Genomic DNA, 6,702 nt, shown 5'->3' with positions numbered 1-6,702 from the left:
TAAATTTAATTTCAGTAAATAATTTAAGGGAAATATTTCTAGTTCTAATAAGTGAGGAAGAAGTACGAACGCATGCCACATGCTGTTGTACAAAGAGTAAAGAAAGTTGTAATACTCTCAAATAATTTCAATTCGTTTACTGCTTTCTATGAACACGTGTACTTTGTGTACTGCCTTCTGTAAACACGTGTATGATCTCTTCCACATACTAGATCTTAACTTGCTGAACTATGGTCTAATTCCATCACTCTCTTCTTCTACAATTTTCTCTAATTCACTCCCAAAATTGTTGCATCCTGTTTGCTCTTGGAATTTCTGTCATGTTGCCCTCTTCAATTTTTTAAAATTCAAGCTAACGCTGATGAATATTTGTTGGGTTTTCCTGGTCTTGCTTTATTATTAGTAGTAATCACAATTTGGTATGTGTAATTTAGTGTCTTATTCTTTTGAATATATAACATATAGCTAAGATTTCTACATGCATGTTAATCACTGCCTCATTTGCACATACATTGTGTTTCTTTGTTGAATTTTGTCTTGATTACCAACTAAATAGTGCAGAGTTAAACCGTCCTCTATGGAAATTTGAGGTATAAAAAATGACTTGAATTTTGAAGTGGATTGTGCGTCCAAGTTGATCGATGATATGCCTCAATCAACTCATTTGAAGTTTCTTGTTGCTGTTTCCTTTTGAAAGAATTAAGGAAATAAATACACACTAAAATTCGAACCAAAAAAGAAGTAAAGAAACCCATCGTATCAATTAGAAGAATGAAAACAGATAAATATGAGAAAAGACACAAAGGGGAGAGAAAAATTCTAAAATAGAAATACTGCAGATAAATAAACGAAAAGAAGTAAGCGAGATGAACGAACATTTGGTGCTTAAGCAAGCACAAACCAATTTGGAGAATTAGGCCAGTGAAGAATAATGAAGCATCAGTTGTTTCTTTATGAAAGTGAAGAAGTCTAATAAGTCCGGAAATAAAGAAAAAGGCTGAAACTTGGGAAATAGAATAGAAAATGGATAAAGAAAAGTTGCACATTAATGAAGGTCAAAATTACCAAATTATTCCTTAAAGAAGCGACAATTTCGAGAATACAATTTTCATCCCTTTTTGTACAATCGATAGAGCACTATTCTTACGACTTTTTAGTACAATTTTCGCAGCTTTTTGGAGTAATTTAATGTATGATAGCAGTGTTCATACCCCCATTGTTCATAATCTGTATCAGCAACTGAGTAAAGTTTCTTTGACATATCGACTTTCATGTTATGAGTTCCACGTTCTAGCTATTGAAAATGCATTTTCATAGCCTTACATCCTTGGATATGTTTTCTCATTTAAGTGAACTGGTGTTGTTGAATGATTTTTACATGCATCTACTCTTTTTTTTTTTTTTTTTACAAAAGCTTGAGAAAATGCAAAAGTTGGTTCAGATATTCTTGTAAGCTAATTGACAGGGTTATTTAGTGGATATACTAAAACTTCTGATCTTATAGTTTTACCCTCAAGTTAGAAGACTTTTGAACTCAATGGTGCATCATGTAAGTTTTTGCGGGAAGAAATAAGATGCACATCCAACGACGGATGTAATTTATATAAAAAAAGAAGAAGAAGAAGACGTATTTGGGTTGATATAGGGTAGAAAACACGAGTCAATGACTGGAAGCTTATGTAATTGTGAAGCTATGATTATTTAGTAACTTAACTGAGTTGCAACTGAAAAAAAAATAAGTTGGAAGACTTTCGATGCACATAATTTTATCCGCATAATTAGGCTTTCAGTATAAATATACTGTTAGCAGAAAGCTATAGAATGTTGAGAACAGGTGCGTAAATGATCTGTTGTGTTGTGACTTTTTCCAGAGGACTTCATACAGGCCATCTAAACTGCCACCGAGCCACTTGAGCTATGGGCATACAGGTTAGACCATGCTTGTTTAGGAAGCATTATGCTTTCAGTTTTGGTTTGAATGAATCCAAATAAAGAATTCTATTAGAATTCTACTTTTTTCCTTATTCCCCCTTTATTTCTATAAGAATTCTAATTCTGTCATTGTGTATAAAGATTTTTTGCTGAATAGCTTATTCATATTAAGTGACTTACTTGTACTTGTGTCTTTCTTTTAGCCTTCTCCATTTTGTAAAGTTGTATGTGAGGTACTTGTAGAACTAGAGCTACCCCACTTACTTTATTTTTACTATGAAATGGATGATGAACAAAACCTACATACTGTGTAATATAGGCTGATGTTGACGTCAAATGATAAGCTTATCTGATCTTTTATGAGAATACCATCAAAGATTCAAGTTTTTTTAAGTCTTCTATAAGTTCATGCATTTGATTTGCTCAGTTTTGCTTCTGTAATTTGTAGATTTGACTTACGTGGGTTTCTATGCAAACCTACTTGTGTAATGTATTTGTATGAGAGCTAGATCGTTGACTCTTAGACTCATGCTTCTGATTAGAGCAAAACAACAAAATAATAACAGAGGCTCCTTCTCTTTTGTGTGTGCCTGTGTGTGTTCAAAATCTTAGAATAAAGAGAAGTTTAAAGGAAAAAGAGTGGTGACTGCCTACTATGTATGTCATGCAGGTGAATATGAGAGACACTGTGCAGAAGGAAACGTTGAAGTATTTTTTACCTCCAAAAGCTTTCATCATCACATGTATTTTAGATTACAAACAGGAGATAGCCTCGGCTAGCTTAAAAACAAACTTGCATCAGCGTTAGAAGATGTGATTAGTTTCCTAACACTCAACTTTGTACAATTATAACTAAAGTCATGATAAACAAAATATAATTCTGTAGATGGTATGTCGCTATACATTGAACATGACAGATTGTGTTTGTACGCAACTTCTTTACTAAATACTTTAGTTAAACTAGAAAACCATGTGATTGGGCCCGTGCGATTGCTAGTAAGAATAAAAGGTCACAGAACGTGGGTCACAACTTGACCATTAAACTTCCATCCGTTCTTCACAAATGACGTACAATTAATATATAAAATTAATATGTCAAATAGGAAAGAGGAAAAGAACCAAGATTATTAGAGTTTTTTTTAGCAAAATTAGAAGAGAAAATAGCAAAAAAGGAAAAAAAAAATAGCAATGGTGGCCAGCTTTATATTATAGTGTGGTAATGGTTTTAGGTGTTCTCCAGGAATTTTGATGGCCAAATGCTGATTTTCAAATAAAGTGAAAAAAAAATTCAACAAAAAAGCGAAAAATTCTCATGGCCAAACTGTAAGATTAGTCGTTCATTGGAATAATATTGATAGATGATTTTTTTTTTGTTTTGCTTTTTGATTATTCCAGTCACTCTAATTTAGTTTTTTTAGTTGGATACAACCTCTATATTTTTAAATCAAATGCTTACCATTTGTAGGAATTTTCAATATATGGTAGTTTTTAGTGTTTGATGTTGTAATAGATGGGTAACCATGTGTTGAATTTTTGTTGTAGTAGTTGAGTCATGTTTGCCGCTATATCATATAGGTCATCCCATAAAGCAATTCTAGTGGTTCTATCCGAGCTGGCATATACTATTGTCACAAAAAAAACTCCTGTCCATCATCAATATTGGTGAGTTTCAGTGAGAGCAATTGCTTAGTGTCCATATGTACTTCCATTTGCATGTTGTCTCCCACAAAAACCATATTTTGCAAGTTATATTATGAACAACTGCATCCATGTTTAACCAAAGTTTATACATGTCAATGTCTCCATCAAAGCAATGAAACTGAACTGTTTTTGTCTGTTTAACGAGACAACTCTCTCAAAAGCCTGTTGTGTATTAACAGACCTTATATTCTATATTTGTGAGCAATTCATTGAGAGGTTGCCTTGACAAGTGCTTTCCTTGTTAGTACCCCTCCCCCTCGATCTCTACCTTAGGAGGTACGCGTTTATCCTTTGTTTTATTTTGTCTCCCCTCTTTCCTAGCCTTAACAAGCTGTCTGGGTGAAACACCCCATTTGTTTTGATCATCTACTGCTGCTGAGGTGTTTTTCATTATCATCCCCAATATCCATTTCCCCGTCTGAGATCAGCTTTTGTTGCTCGTCCACATTTTGATTGCTAGTTGAATGATTTCTGGCAACTAACAATATGTTATCTTCCTCTTTGCTCTTCTGTTTGCCTATAAAATGTAAATCATATCATATATATATATATATATATATATATATATATAAAGGAGGACATAGCCCGCTGACGTGGCATCACAGAATTGCAGGGTTTGTATTTATTTTTTTCCACAATTTTTTGTCAATTAATTCTATTTTACTCAATTTTTCCATAAAAAAAAAAGGTGACCCTTCGCTTAAAAAATTTACCCAAGCGTCGCTTCTTTCCCTTCTTTCTTTTTCCCCCACAAGCTACCCTCTCATTTTATGCAAAAGACTTCTAAAAACGCCTTAATCTTCTCTTCCTCCCACTCGCCAGGGTAATCCCTTTAATCGCTTTGATTACCTTTCTCCTGTTACATCTCATTACCGCCATTGTTTCTGTCACCCATATCCACAACAGCCACATCCTCTCTGAACAAGGCTCCGAGTCACTATACAACCCCTTATATGAGTGCCTAAACCTGGCATTCTCACTGGATGGCCATGGACTTGGCTTCGAAACTTCTAGGTACTCTTTCCCCAACTTTGTAATGCTAGGTATATTAAATCTGCAAAATCAATCAAATTTCAGTTATAACTTTACAAAAGACGCGCCTTTTAAAATTCTCTAAAAACCTTTCACACCGAAATCTTCACGCTTCAATAAGAAACAGTCAACAATCAATGGAGGAGATTCAAACTCAACATCAAACTTATATCCATCTTCTTCTCCACGTCAATTTCTTCCGATTCTAACACCACCGATTCTCATTAAAACCCCAAAACAGCGTTTAGTTAATGGAGTTCAGTGGAGGTTTCTGGTTTGGGGCCGAAATTTTCCAGTCAGTTTTCAAGGTTTCCGTCGAGTTGAGGTCTCCGATCGGGCATCCTTTATTCCTTTCGAAACTAGCAGATTCAAGAGATTCACTTGAGGTCCATTCTTTCTTCTTACACTCTCTTTTAGATCCTGCTCATCGGAATGCGATTATATGACTGCACTTGAACATGCTTGCAAATCTGATTTCATGAATCTCTTTCTTGCCTTATATCTTTGGCGAATGATTTTGGATCTTTTTGATACTCTATTTGTTACCTCTGTTTCATTATAAATATCTTATTACACTGAGAAAGTTCCAACACTAAGAAGCTTCATGTTATATTGATATAGTCATCGGAGCGACAAGCGGGAGGCAAATTTGCCAGAGCAAGGAATGATGTACGAGTCAAATCGGAGATTCTGGTAATGCTTCTACATGAGGCGGTACCCCCTTTTCATGCTATGGCATATAGAGCGAGAATGAGACTACGATTGTCACATATTACATTACGTATGTTTTAGTTGTTTCAAAACATTTTCTTCATTTTTCTGTAAATATTCTTTATTTAATAGTTAAGTACAATATTTTGATCGTTTGTACACAATATTCAATGAAAGGGAAGGTTGCAAAGCGTACAATCTTCAATGAAAACAAAAGGCTGCAAAACGTGCAACCGCAACTAGAACATCTATTGTAAAAAAAACTGCATACATCTTAACAAATTGTTTGATGTGTTAAGTAGAAGCAGCCATAGAAATCCTGTGAAGGCCTCTACTTCCAACTTTATTATGACTATTCCTGTTTGTTGGTTGTCAGAATCCCTCCTCTTCACGTTCACAACTGTTTGCCTTTGAAAGCCTAGAGGACTCCTGTTATCATCTCTATTGTAGGATTTTTAAGAAGGCCAACAGTCAGTTAAATTAGCCGAATTTGATTCCCAATATGAGGAAGGGGAAATCTAATTTTTCTCTCTACTGTTGCTTCCTGAAGATTCTTGCTCTTCCATGTCACATATTCCAGCAGTTCACCTTCTGAAGTACAATATTTTGACCGGCGAATTTATTTCGTTGCTAATTATATTATTGGATATATCTAATATCTTTACTTGAGTTTTATTGGTTCCTAAAATTTATGTGCTACTAAAACATGTATATTTTGAGATTTACTTATATTTTATTGGGCTTTAGTTAATACTTTTGGCAACTTATATGGCCGGAGAAATTTACATGTAATAAACTATGAGTTTACAAACATCTCTCAGTATTACGAAACGGGGGCAAATACACTATTGTACTTATAATTTAAATGGGAAAAAGATGAATAGTTTCATCATGAAATATGTTACACCCCGCATTTTCAGAGCATGAGCATGACACATACATCACCATAGTAATGAAGTATCGGAGACGCCCCATGATATTTTGGAAGGTACAAGCTATGAGAAGTATGTAACAATGAAGTAAAGGATGAATTACGATCTCGTAAGTCGTAATCGGGAAAGACTATTTTTAAACACAAGAACATGGTCATTATCAAGTATAATAAATAATAAATATCATGTATGGAGAATTCCGGAAGATTTCGAGATCAAGCAAATTGAAAAAAATAAGTTTGACGAAAATTTGAGAAATGTTGGGCAAAATTTTAGTCAACTTTGGAGGGGCATATCTCCTAGTATATTAGGAATTTTAAGGTGAAACAAAAGCCTAAAATGAAGTCCGTCGAGTCTAGTTTCTAATGCAACAAACCTCTTGTTAATAGGACAT

At 34.3% G+C, this 6,702-nt stretch overlaps 1 long non-coding RNA gene across 1 annotated transcript; it reads left to right on the top strand.

Moving 5' to 3' along the window:
- Positions 1–229: 229 nt before the first annotated feature.
- LOC132615992 (uncharacterized) lies at positions 230–5,518 on the top strand. Its single transcript, XR_009572925.1, has 4 exons — positions 230–419; positions 1,872–1,929; positions 2,603–5,051; positions 5,287–5,518. It is a non-coding gene; the product is annotated as an uncharacterized LOC132615992 (long non-coding RNA).
- The last annotated feature ends 1,184 nt before the right edge of the window (positions 5,519–6,702 follow it).

The sequence above is a fragment of the Lycium barbarum genome, chromosome 10 (genome assembly GCF_019175385.1).
Source record: "Lycium barbarum isolate Lr01 chromosome 10, ASM1917538v2, whole genome shotgun sequence".
NCBI classification, from domain to species: Eukaryota; Viridiplantae; Streptophyta; class Magnoliopsida; order Solanales; family Solanaceae; genus Lycium; species Lycium barbarum.
The sequence above is the reverse complement of the archived record's forward strand: the minus strand, read 5'-3'. Positions and strand labels throughout refer to the sequence as shown.